Source organism: Aegilops tauschii, chromosome 7, assembly GCF_002575655.3.
Source record: "Aegilops tauschii subsp. strangulata cultivar AL8/78 chromosome 7, Aet v6.0, whole genome shotgun sequence".
NCBI classification, from domain to species: Eukaryota; Viridiplantae; Streptophyta; class Magnoliopsida; order Poales; family Poaceae; genus Aegilops; species Aegilops tauschii.
Window position 1 is genome coordinate 345,784,330 of NC_053041.3, and position 13,439 is coordinate 345,797,768.

Here is a 13,439-nt window from a genome sequence, read left to right on the forward strand (position 1 = left end):
CTATGGGGGCAAACTCATTATCAAGACTAAGGGCATTGTTGCACTCAATACATGTCAAATCATCTATCATGATAGAGGCAATATATGGAGAGATATGACAAGAAGCAATAACAATCATGTGCAAAGCATGTAGGTGGTTGTCATCAACCGAATGAAATGAGCAAGTATCAATCATTGGTGATGCAACAAGGCAAGCAATAGTAATCAAGTCGTGCAAACTAGTGGAGCGAAGATGCAACACACTAGAGGGAATCATGGCAATCATGTCATGTGAGTAAAGAATAGGCATAGTAATGGGCATATCATGCAAAGTGAACATGGCAAGATGGGCAAAGGATATATAATGGACAACAACCCATAACCATGTGAGGGCCATGTAAAAGAAATGCGCGAAGTGTTTGCGCGAAGTGAGCGGTGGGAAAGGCAATCCATGGGATCCCAAGTCATCATTGCTCTCTGGAGCTCGTTTTGTCAACTCGTGGGATTGCGAGGTTGGCAAGTATTCATGGGTACCTACACAAAAGAGACACAAACCAAAGAAATTGTGCGCGTGGTAAATGTACGCATCATCCATCATGATGTGTATGTGCAAGTGAGTGTTAGCACAAGATAAGCATCGCTCAAAGAAATTTGATGCATGGTATAAGAACATGTCATCCATCATGAAAGAATAGTTGTTATGTATGACACGATGGGGATGCAAATTGAGCATACTAGTATATGGCACAACAATATCATTATGATTCATGGGGAGCATATTGTGCACATAATTATTGGGATCATGCAATGGATAGGATGGGTCAAAATCTCCTAAAATGTATGAGGAAACTATGGGGGTCACCTCATGAGCAATATTGTAATCATATGGAGAAAATGGACAACATCCACAACAATGCATATCCGAAGCTAGGTGGTCATGGCATGGCATATGAGATAAATGATGCAAAGGGAGCATGTCAATATCATCACAAGAAAAACAAATGCCAATAACCATGGGCTTGTCATCTATGCCATATGTGCAAATTGGGTTAATTTAATGGCATATGCATAGTCACTACGAAGAGATTGCAAATATGACATATGATTGATCTCATGCATAGCATATGACAAGTCAAGCGGGTTGTCAAACATGATGTGACCTAAAGAATTGTCACAAGAAATCCTATGTAACATGACATCACAACTAATAGACTCCACATGGCAATCATCATACTCATCATAAATGGGTAAATCATCCCATGGGGAAATCTCACTAGCATGAAGCAAGGTAATAGGTGGATCAACATCATGCAAGCAATTAATGTCAAGAATGTCCACTAGTGGGACTAGAGCATCACCGTCACCTATGTTACCTTTGTCATTCCAATCAAGTGGTGTAGGTGAGGTGGGAAAGACCAAATGGTGGTCATCTTCATCTTGATGGAACCATGTGGGGGGTGCATCATATTCCACCATGGCCATCGTCATGTCCATAGGAAGGACGAAGTCGTCGTGAATCGGCGCGTCATCATAAATGAGACCTAGCACCAAATGAGAAGACACAATAGAGGTAGACGTTAAGTCGTTAGAAATCGAAGTGGCCTCACTCTCTCTATGTGGTGATTCACTCACTCCCTCAAAGTAGGTGCACTCAATCGCACGTATGGTGGAGTCACTCATCTCACTCAAGTGGTGGGGGTTGTGGCTCTCCTCACATGGAAATTGGGGCAACACATCGGATATGGGGCTAGTGGTGAAGTCACTCTCACTCTCAATATGGTGGCACAAGTCACTCAAGTCATCACACGTCGCCGTGGTCGAAGTGAAATACTCAACCATCTCATCGCCGTCGCCGTGGATGAAGGCCGAAGATGGCACATGATCACTCTCGCCTCCTAAGATGGAAGCATCATCCTTGCTCGTCACCATGTCGCTTGCCTCAAAATCTTGGTCCTTGAAGGTCTCCGTAGTCGTACTCGTCGCCGCACCATCTTGAAAAAGAGTCGTGGAGGACTCGGCATCATCAATGCCACAAAGAGGGATGGCGGTGAAGTCGAACTTGGGAGCATCGTCTTGGAGCTCGTCGGGCTTGGACATCTTGGTGGTACTAGCCTCATGCTCGTCGTCTTTGAGCTTGGTCTTCGAGAAGTGTGCTTGGGGTGGAGAAGCCTTGGCCTTCATGAGTTGTTGTTCCGCCTTGAGAGTACCAATGTAGTTGTCGTCGAGGGACTTGTAGTTCTCGAGGAAGATAGTCTTGGAGATGGCATTGTTCAATCCCATCATGAAGTCGTCCACGCCGGCTCGTCGCAAGGCAATCTTCATCTCCTTGAAGTACGCGTCGATGGACTTGGATCCTTGGTTGGTGTTCTCCAATTGGCGTAGAAGTTGTTCCGTGTAGGTTGGAGGCACAAACTCTCGCCGCAAAGCTTTCTTCGTCTTGGGCCAACTCATGTCGTAGGTTTCCGAAGGTGTGTGAAGCCACCATGTCGAGGCGTAGTCGTGGAAGTTTCTTGTGGCGCACTTCACTTGATCTTCGGGAGGAACTTGATGTAGCTTGAGGTAGTCGTCCATTAGGTGCTCCCACTCGAGATACTCCTCGGGTTCTTGAGTCCCATAGAAAGGAATCGCATGGTCGGTGTCGAGGTCGTAGTAGCTCGTGGAAGTCGCGGACTTGAGCTTGGGGAGCTTCTCTTGAGCGTAGTCTTGAGGTGCTTGTTGGCGAAGATGCCGTATATCCGAAGGCGAAGATGCCTTGAAGTCGCTTGGCGAAGATGCCAAGGGAGATGGTGAAGTCGTTGAGCGGTTGTTGGTGTAGAGCTCTTGACCTTCACGTTCTTGGTGGTGATGGTGTCGATGCCGATGTGACCTTGCCGGAGATGGTAGCTCGGAGGCATGTGCTCTTGAGCGTCTTCTCGAAGATGAGGAAGATCGCTTGTAGGACTTGATGAGGGATTGGATCCCCTCCATTTGAGCTTGCATCTTGGCGTCGAAGTTGTTGTTCGTGGCATCGAACTTGTCTTTGTTGTTGTAGACCGGAGGTGAAATGCCTTGCCTATCCATCACAAGACTCGAGCAAATATTAGTGGGAGAAAGAGAAGAACGATACCAAATGTACCTTGACCGATGTTGAAGATGGATCAATGATCACTCAATGTGTAACAAGGAAATAGCACAATTGGTACCAATTCTTGTCGGTTTCTCACACCTACACAAGTAAGGCTTATAGTGGAGCTCGGTGAGGATAGTGGCACAAAAAATTTGATGCAAAATGTTAGCAAGAGTCAATAATGTTGAAAAAGATTCACAAATTCGCAAGTGAAACAAGTAGACCAATAGCAAAGAATGGCACACGGAAACACACACACGGATAGATAAATGGGGTCGTGCAACCAAGGAATGAGCACAAAATGTGGAGTCCACGGAAAACGCTCGTGTTGCACAACTCAAGAGAGACGCTAGCACGATTGCTCAATAGGCGGATACGACACTTGTGCACAACCTATGATATGCAAAATGGATAAACTTCTATCCCAAGTATGCTATGTATGTATGGTTCCCGATGTTTCTCTCAAGATGATCGGATATGACAATCTTATATGCAATGTGGTATGATGCTATGTCACTTGCTTACAAACTTCTTTGCTCTTTCTCTTTTGCTTAAAAGCTTATTGTTTTTTTTATGTATGGCCACTTTGCAAAATGCACAAATCAAGATAGCAATTGTGTATATGCGGGAACAAACTTGAGGCACACGGGATGATATGATACCAAGATGATATGGTATGTATGCAATGTATATGGTGTGGATCACTAATTTGCACAAGTAACGTTGCCGGCAATACTCAAATGGCTAGTCTTGATAGGCAAGTGACCCAAAATGGGCTAGGGGTTATCAATGCAATTGCAAGGGGAATATACAATGGTGTCATCGAGGTTACCGTCCTTGGCGATGATGAGTGGCGATGTTCTTGATGTAGATACCAAGATGACGGAGACTCGTCCCTAAGTAGCCGAAACACCTTAGGAAACGAAAACCACAACTCAAAATCTCGAGGACAAAAGTCAGACGGTGGTAGTGTAAGCGGTGGTGGTTTTGCGGAAGCTCAATGGGATTGCGGAAATGCAATGATGGGTTTTGAGACGCAATGCGGAAGTCGAGGGTAAGGTGGATGGACTATACACGGTGTCGGATTCGAAACACGGTCCCTAAGTAGCCGAAACACCTTAGGAGACGCAACTCACAACACAAACAAAATTGGGTTAAGTTAGGGTGGCGGAAGTGTATGGTGGGTAAGCCTATGCGGAAGTTATGGTGGTGGTTGATGAAGAAGCAACCGTCCCTAAGTAGCCTAAACACCTTAGGAGACTCGAATCACAACTCAAACAACCACAAATGCAAAGGGGAACAAAATTGGTTAGGTTGCGGAAGTCGGTGGTGGCAATGCGGAAGTTGTGGTGGAAGCCCTAGGCAAAGATGCCAAAGTTGTCAAAATTTGATGGAGTCAAATGGTGATGGGACCTATCTAGAGGGGTAGAGGATGTCAATAGCTACTCAACGAGCTACAGAACGCGAAAATCGGACTCCAGATGTGGAAGTTATGCACAAAACGGTGAAATGAAAAAGCTGAAATGCCAGGGGCCGGACATCCGGGGCTCGGGCCGGATTTCCGGGACCTGATGTCCAGAACCTTGCGCGAAAATGCGCTCCAGGAGCCGGATGTCCGGGCTACGGGCCGGATGTCCGGGAGGGCAGATGTCCGGGGCTATGGGCCGGATGTCCGGGCTCCAAATCCGAGGATGAACTCGAGGAACTCGATTTTGGGGGCGGAAATTGCGGAGATTTCGTGGATGGAGAGTGGGGAAAGTTGGGGGAAAGCTAGATCTACTGGAAACCAAGCAAATCCATGGATCAAAATCAACAAAACATCGTCAAACCAACAAATCACAAAAAAAAATTGGGGGCTATTTTTTGGTGGGGATATTCGAATTTGGGACAAAATCAACGAAAATAGGCTAGAAAACACAACGGGGAGGCTCCGAAATCGTGATCAACGTGGCTCATGATACCAAGATGATGTAGGGTGGAACCCTAGATGGCCGATCTTTCACAAAAGGAGCGGATCCCTACGAGGAACGTGATGAACACGAGGGGAAACAAGAGGGAAACATGAGAGAAATCACACAACCAACAAGAATAGATCACACATGCGCTAGGTCGATGAACACAAAGGTAAGATACAAGATCCAAAGTCAACAACGGACGATACAAACAGTAACCGGTTCTTCTCCGTGAGGAGGTCTTGAATCCACGAGGGGATCTTCCCGTGAGGGGTCTTGAATCCAAGGTGGATCTTCTCCATAGAGGGGCCGCAGTCTCTCTCGTGGAGTAGATCCGATATGGATGAGCAAAGCTCTATCTCTAAATGAGCTAATCCTTTGCTGACCCTAGAAAGATGGAGGAGAAAGAGTATATATAGTCTAGGGGGTCGAAGGGGTACACGGGCCTCGGCCCTTATTGTGCGCAGACAGGGGTGGTCGGATGTCCGGACGACGGGCCGGATGTCCGGGGCTTCAGGAGGGGCCGGATGTCCGGGCTGGGGCCGGATGTCCGGGCTGGGGGCCGGATGTCCGTGCTGGAGGGTAAAACTTCTGGATGTCTTCTGTCGTCGATGCCGGATTTCCGGGGGAAGGGCCGGATGTCCGGGGGAAGGGCCGGATTTCCCCACTACTTTCCCCCATTCCTTTCCTCTTTGAACCACGTCCTAGATTCATACTATATAACTTTCCCCCTTCATTTCCTCTTTGAACCACGTCCTAGATTCATGCTATATACAACTTTTCCCACTACTTTCCCCCACTCCTTTCCTCTTTGAACCACGTCCTAGATTCATGGTATACATGCAGCTAGAGCAATGCATGTGGAGTAAGTAAATTATACCTTAAGGTTCTAGAGGCGTGGTTCGGTGGGCGACGGGACGGCGGCGAAGAAGAAGGGGTCGGAGGCCCTCCCGCGCCGCCGCTCGGTGGAAAGTGAACAGCTATGCCGGTAGTCCCTCGCCGACGGCGACAGTGTTAAGCCTCCTTCCCTTCCCGGCGGACGGATCCTGACGGCTCTTTGAGCAGCAGTGAGGGGAGAGAGAGGCGAACGAAGTCTTGTTTAGATCTGGAGAGGGCGAGAGAGTGTGAAAAGAGCAACTAGAAGCACTGAGGCTCCAGCGGGAGAGGGCAAGAGAGTGTGAAGAGAGCAACTACAAGTGCTGAGGCTCCAGCGTGTATATATATACTGGAGAGAGAGTGTGAAGCATGCAAACCCTAGAAAACATTTTGACCAGTCAAAGAATCCTCCTGGCACAAATTATGCTCAAGTGTAGTTATCGAACCTGAGACCTCAAGTTTGATGAGCGAACAGGCTAACCAGCTACACAACCCTCCCGTTATGTTCAACGAGAGGGAAATAACCTTTTATACATTCCTGCATTCGTGTGACAAGCATGCCGTGTTTTTTTTTGTGTGTGCGGGAGTCATTGGGATTTCAATCATAATCGTGTCATGTGGCTTTGGTGGTAAGACTATCCACAGTGGTGCAGAAATAATGCAGCCTTAGTCACCTTACCTCTCTCCACGTAGTACGTTGGGTCCCACCAGTCAGAGGGTGAAACAAACAAATTAAGAAGAAAAATTAAAAGCGCCAGCGGTGTATCTTACCTCACACATCTCGCTACTGCTCGGGAACACTGTCCAATTGATCCCTCTGTTCGCTCACGTACTATTTTAAGTGAATCCTTATTATAACATGCACACAAATTTTGGGCACTTGTATTCGACTTAAGTCAGTGTGCCACCGTATCTCGTATACTTACTACTCCCTCCGTCTAGGTGTAATAAGTCACGTTAGAAGGTGCAACGGGACCAAGGTGCGTGCGTGTGTGTGTGTGTGTGTGTGTGTGTGTGTGTTTAATAGCATGTGTGTGTTAGAGAGAGCGACAGATCGACCTACTCCTACAGAGAGATGTTGTGTAGTGTACGATTTTAGCCGCGAGAGTCGGTGCATCCTCTCGTTTCCGGGCGTGTCCGGTAGGGACATGCGGACAGCTGCCACGCCCGCTCCTGACCAGCCTGGCCCACCCAAAGCCCCTCCATCACCCGCGCGCGCTGACCGTTTCGCTCCAAAGAATCGGTGCCGCATTCATGCCCAGAGCGGACGCGACCTCTCACTGGCGCAAGAGTGATGGTTGCTTCGTCCGTCCAACTTACTGTTGGGTCTATGTGATTTGACGGCTCATTGGTCTTTATTACTGAGGTGGTAGGACTGCTGGATGTCCCACGCTTTCGGCGAAAGGAGGTACTACTACTAGATTACAATTTTCTCCATTCTTACAGCGGAGGTGTGCAAGAGCAGTGAAAACACGCAGGCTCAGTGATTACATGGCCCACCTCACACTATCACCGTGCGACACCTAACTCTTTACATAGTACTCCCTCCGTTCCTAAATATTACTAGATGAGTCCCCGCGCGTTGCCGCGGAACAGCGGTATATCTCTCTGCGCAAAATTATCGATTTCATAGAACCAAAAAAAAACTCTATAACCGCATGACAAATGTGGTAGCCAAACTAAATAAACTCCCATCATCATTTAGATCATCCCACGTAAGGAAAAAAGATCAGCCAACTCCTACTGCATAATGGGATTATATTTTTCTTTTTGACATGTTAATGGGACTTAAAAGCTCACTTACATGCATGCTACCGGTGCATGCTTGCATGCAGACATGTTGATGTGATTTAAAACCCACTCACATGCATGTGCCACGGTATTTCTGCATGCTTGCATGTGGCTTAGTGCGGAGCCTCTCAACGTCTAGATCAGACGGCTATTATGGACTGATTTACTTCATCTAACGGCTACATCAATTTTGATGATGTGGCTCAAGGAGAGGATAGAGAATTCCTAGTAGTGGGGGCTAGCTATTACTAGTAGATAAGTCTTTGTAGAGATTCCACTACATACGGAACAAAATGAATGAATCTACACTTAAAATGCATCTATATACATCCGTATGTGGTTCATGGTGAAATCTCTACAAAGACTTATATTTAGGAATGGAGGAAGTACTAGTATAGTACGTACTGTAATTTATCAGCGAGATAAATTTGTACAATGCTATGAAGCTTCCAGCTTCTGTTACATGTATCTTGCGTCCAAGGTTGCCCGTTGCAACATTTCATCAAATACAAAGGAGACTAACATGCATGCTATTGCATCTCAATGATTGACAGATCATAGCAAATATGTACTCCCTCCGTTCCAAAATAAGTGTCTCAACTTTGTGCAAACTTTAGTACAAAGTTGTACTACTACTAAAGTTGACACTTATTTTGGAACAGAGGCAGCTAAAGAAAAAAACGATCCATGCAGTCCCTAGCCCTTGAACCGCGAACCCTGACCAGGCTTCAATTTGCTGGCAACGTTCGAGCTTCCTAATAAATGAAGTTTGCAACCTTTTGACCATCGGATCATTTTGTGCAGTTTCACCAAAATCGAGATGAGCATCCCTGTGGCAAAGAAATTGAAGAAGCGTGATTAGAATAAGATTACTGGGACTAGTTGATGAGACATAAACTCATCACAAATACAGTACGTAGAAGCCAGTAGAGGTATGTGCGGGGCAAAGAAGTAGAGAAATATCCACAGGGAGTGATGTGGGCAGCTGGAGCAGTGGTGCAAGCCGGCTGTAAAGGGAGTTGTACCTGAGGGACGTAGCTCAACCTTGAGGAGGGAGGCGGGAGGCGGCAACTGCCCACGTCGTGGCAGTGAGCAAGGGACAAAGGCAACCTCACCAGCTTTGTGAGAGAGAACGGCAGGGACCCCTGATCGGGACGTGCCGACAGTGGGTTTTCGACGTCGGCGACAGCCACCGCATCTACACTAAGCATCCACCCCTTCCCCAAGCGGACGTGATCCGCCGGGATGTTAGAGATGTGGCCACAGTCGTTTTGTGCGAGAGAGTGTGAAGAGAGCAACCCCAGCAAGCAACCGTGTAGGCTGGCCCGTCCTGACTATGTATATAGTGGAGCGGTTTCCTTTTCTCTCCATATGAACCTATCATATTGCATACGTGCCACTGAAGAAAAAAAACTTTATTTATAAATGACGCGGCACCTACTACTCGTTCTCCTATAACCTTGCGCTTGGCATCTCCAAAATATTAACCTTGCGATTGGCTCTTCGCCTCTTCGGGAAGTCGAGCAATAATGGTAGTGCAGTATATATTGTTCTGGCTATATGAGACCGAATGAATTGCTGCACGTCCACCACGTGGGCGAGGGTCGAGGGGCGAGGGAGAGTGCTACATACGGAGCAAAATGAGTGAATCTACACTCTAAAATACATCTATATACATCAGTGTTTGGAGTATGTACTAGTAGTTCATATTGAAATCTACTAAAGGACATATATATTCCAAAGAATATGATATAATCTCTATAACCAAGGTAGTAGGGACGAGGAGTAAACGGAGGGAGTAGTAAATTTTTCTCCTCGTCCTGCGAGCCATCGCGCGCATGGGCGAGGGAGCGGGCGTAAGGCGGAGCAAGCTTCACCTCATCCTGCGAGCCACCGCGCCCATGGGCGGGGGAGACAGCGTACTAAGCAAGCTTCTCCTCGTTCTGCGAGTTGACGGGACACATCAAAAGTACTCCAGTGTATAGAGCCTTGCCTCTAAGTTAGGCCCCACATGGTTTGCCTCTTTTTTAACATAACACGTCAAGTCGCAATTTGTTTGTTCACCTGTGGTAGACGATCCTCCCTCCACCAAGTGGACAACCAGTACACGTGCCAAATTACCACGTGGGCTGCCTTTTTGTACAGAAATGAGCTCCACCGTGTACCCGCGCGGGTGTGGTTGGGGAAGAGACGGGAGTACGTGCGCCGTGCATGCACCTCTTCTCTTCGTGCACGTCCCCCACCTACGTGGGTGTGTGTGAGAGATACAAACCGCGTTCGTGAGTGTTTTTTGTTTTGGGGTGGGGGTGGGGTGGGGGGTTGATTTCGTGAATTATTTGTGGGAATATGTGTCGATGACATCTCAAACAAAATTTTGCATGCAATGTGTGTGAAATGGAGGCCTATCCATATCATACATAGAGGGTCGGGCAATCCACGAGAAGAGAGGGAGCGGTCATAGCTATCGATAGTCAAAGAGAGGATCAAGTGGGTGGGTGCGAGATCGATGAAGAGAGCCATCGAAGTTGTGTGTGTGTGCAAGCCAAAGATATAGGGCGACAGGCCTACCGGAACGTTAGAGGGCACATGTCAAGTTTGTGTGTGGCGGGGAGACATGACTAGAGCGCTCGATGTATCGGTGTGTGTGTGGGTGATGAGGACATCAATACCATTGTTACACCCACAGCCCCTGCTGCTATACATACTGGACCAATTACTAGAGCTCGCGCACGCCAATTAAATTACCAGGTACTTTCGTTTCTTGGTAATGATTCTAATGTTCATGAGAATATGATGCTGCCTAAATTGGATACATTTGTTTTGCTTACAAATGAAGGGCCTAGCTTTGAGAAGGATGAACATTGGAGCAAGAACAAGCATGCAGATGATGGCATGCGCATGGGGGACAAGAACGGAGTTACAAGTGATGATTTCAGGGCATTGAAGCCACCATAATGCGTGCATGAAGCCTTGGACGAAATATACAAGATGCTACTTCATAACTTTCGTCTAGAGGCTATTCTAGGTGCTGCGTCACCTTATTATTGGGCCAGGCCCATGTAATTTCGAAATACTTGAGTATAGGCTATTTTTAGAGTCCGTATGTGTGGGGAAACAAGAGATAGGGTTGGTTTCGGACCCCTTCCCCAAGGGCCACGAAATTCCCCCCTCTTCCTCCATATATACAGCCCTTAGGGCGTCGTTTAGACTTTGGGTTTTGTTTAGATTAAAAGTTCGCCATAGCTGCAACTTCGCGTACTTCGTTTGTGTTCAACGACCAGACAAAGGCGTCAAAGAACCCCACCTTGATCAATAAAGCTTTCATCTTATATTCGCAATATCCAGATTGCAATCTCAGTTTCTTGCTTGTTCTTCGTTTGCTCGCAGGAAACAGACCCTCGTGGTCAGGTTGATCGTGCTCCGGCGTGGTCAATAACCTCTCGGAGTTGGGTTAGCGATTGCTAAGGCGCGACGTCATCGCACGTTCGTAGTCGGATCGTCAAAGTCGACTTCCACCAAAGCGATATCCATCATCTCATCGAAAGACGGGACACCTTTGCCTCTATCAGGGGGGAGGGGGTGGGGAGAGGGGTAGGCAGAGGCCTAACTATAGAGGTAGAACGATTCGTATATGTGTTGAGAAGGAGAGACCCAGCTATGTCTTGAGGGAGATCGGTCGACATCCATACATAACTGAAGGACGGGAAATATGATAGGACAGAGAGAGAGAGAGGAGAGAGAGAGGGAGGGAGAGGGGTAGAGTGATGGATGGGTGATGGAGTTGCTTCTCGAAGATGGTGGGAGAGGCCTACTAGACAAACTGAGGGTGGAACTGCAATGTTATCAATAAGAGTTGGGATGTGTTCCTGTGTGTGCCTGTGCGTGATAGATCTGTCGGGACGCATCCATGGATGATGAAGGGGAACCATGTGTTTGGTAAGCAAACCTAACTAGATCGGTAGATCAATTGTTGTTTGTCGGAGGAAGGGAGAGACACAACTAATGAGGTAGATCGATTGACGTGTGGGTAAAAACGAGTTATAAGGACCTAGCTAGCTATATGTATAGCGAGAGATCGGTCGGTGTACGTCCATTTGTTAGAGGCAAATAAGGCCCAGCGAGACGGATAGACAGAGAGAATGGAGCTAGGAGGTGGTGCGAGAGGTCCAACTACTAGCTAGATAGGGGGAGGAATGTGCGGTTGTGAGATCGATGAAAAGAGGGGCGAGAGTTTACACGTGTGTCTGACCATATGAGAGACACGAGGCAAGGACACATAAAGGAGGAGATTGAAGGTGTGTGTGTGATGAGGACATGACTACCTTGGATACGACCAAAAATATTGCATACATGCATATTTGTCAGGTGATTTCTAGTGCAAACTATTCAATAATCTATTTATGTTATCTAGAACAAAAATACTTCACACACTTTTGTGTTTTGTCTAATTGCAGGTGTATGGGACATTTGTACAATCCACATATGAAGATAAGGCAAAAGGAGAAGTTTAGGTTCTGTTCAAAAAGTCCTCTCACGTCACTTCTGGGCCAAGAGAAGATAGAGTCCAAGTCTCTCACGTTCTAGATTCAGATTCGGACTGCACAGACATACCTGACTCAAAACGCCAACAACTTTTTCATACGGACTCCGAATTGGGTGATTCTTTTTTTGTTGGAAACTAGATTTCGTGCTCTTTCCAACCCAATTGGATTCACCTTTAAATTCGTCCGGAGCATTGAGTTATGGTCGAAACAATCTGACGTTGCACCAGAATCCGAGTCAAACTACAAGTCCAAAGGTGTTGCATCACCTCCACTTGGGCCCATGAGCCTTGTACAACCTAGGGTTGGTTTTAGGCTGCCTTGGGACGTCCTCCCACCTCCTTGGCCGCCACCCCTTGCTCCTATATAAGTAGATCCATCTAGTAGTTTTTTGCTTGGAATTTGTTTAGTTAAAAGTTAGCCATTGCAACTTCGTGTACTTCGTTTGTGTCCAACGACCAGACCAAGACCGCTTACGGATTCCCACCACTATCAATACTTCATATATATTCGCAATATTCAGATTGCATTATCATATTCTTGCTCGTTCTTCGATTGCTTGCAGGAATAGAACTTCGTGGTCAGGCTGATCGTGCTTCCGGCATCGTCAGTAACCTCAGGAGATTGGTTTAGCGATTGATAAGGCGCAACGTCGTGCACGTTTGTAGTCGGATCGTCAAAGTCGTCTCCACCAAATCGATAGTTATCATCTCATCGAAAGATCGGGACACCCTCGCCTCTATCAGTGTGTATGTTGTAGGCAGGCATCGCTGGAGAGGTTTATCGATCGGTGTGTGTCGGAAAGGAGTTGTGGAGACTCTGGGAGAACGACCTAAAGAAAAAAATGAATGTGCCCGGTGGATAGAATGCCGAGGGAGGGGGAGGGCGTGTGCATGCACGAGAGAAAGTTAGAGGTAGCTACAAAGGTTAGAGGATTGTGTGGGTGTAAGAGACTAACAAAGATCATAATTTGATATGAAAGCGGATTCATATATTTGAATAGGAGATCATAGTGTTTTAAACATTGCATGCATGAATATAGCGGTGATACACGTGTTGTGCACATGTTATACCATAATGTGATAATGCATGGCGTTTGCAACTCACAGCTAAATGCCGAACAATCTAAACCATACTATACATCAAACAATCTCACATTTTATTTGAATTTGTGATAATGTGTGGCGTTTGCAG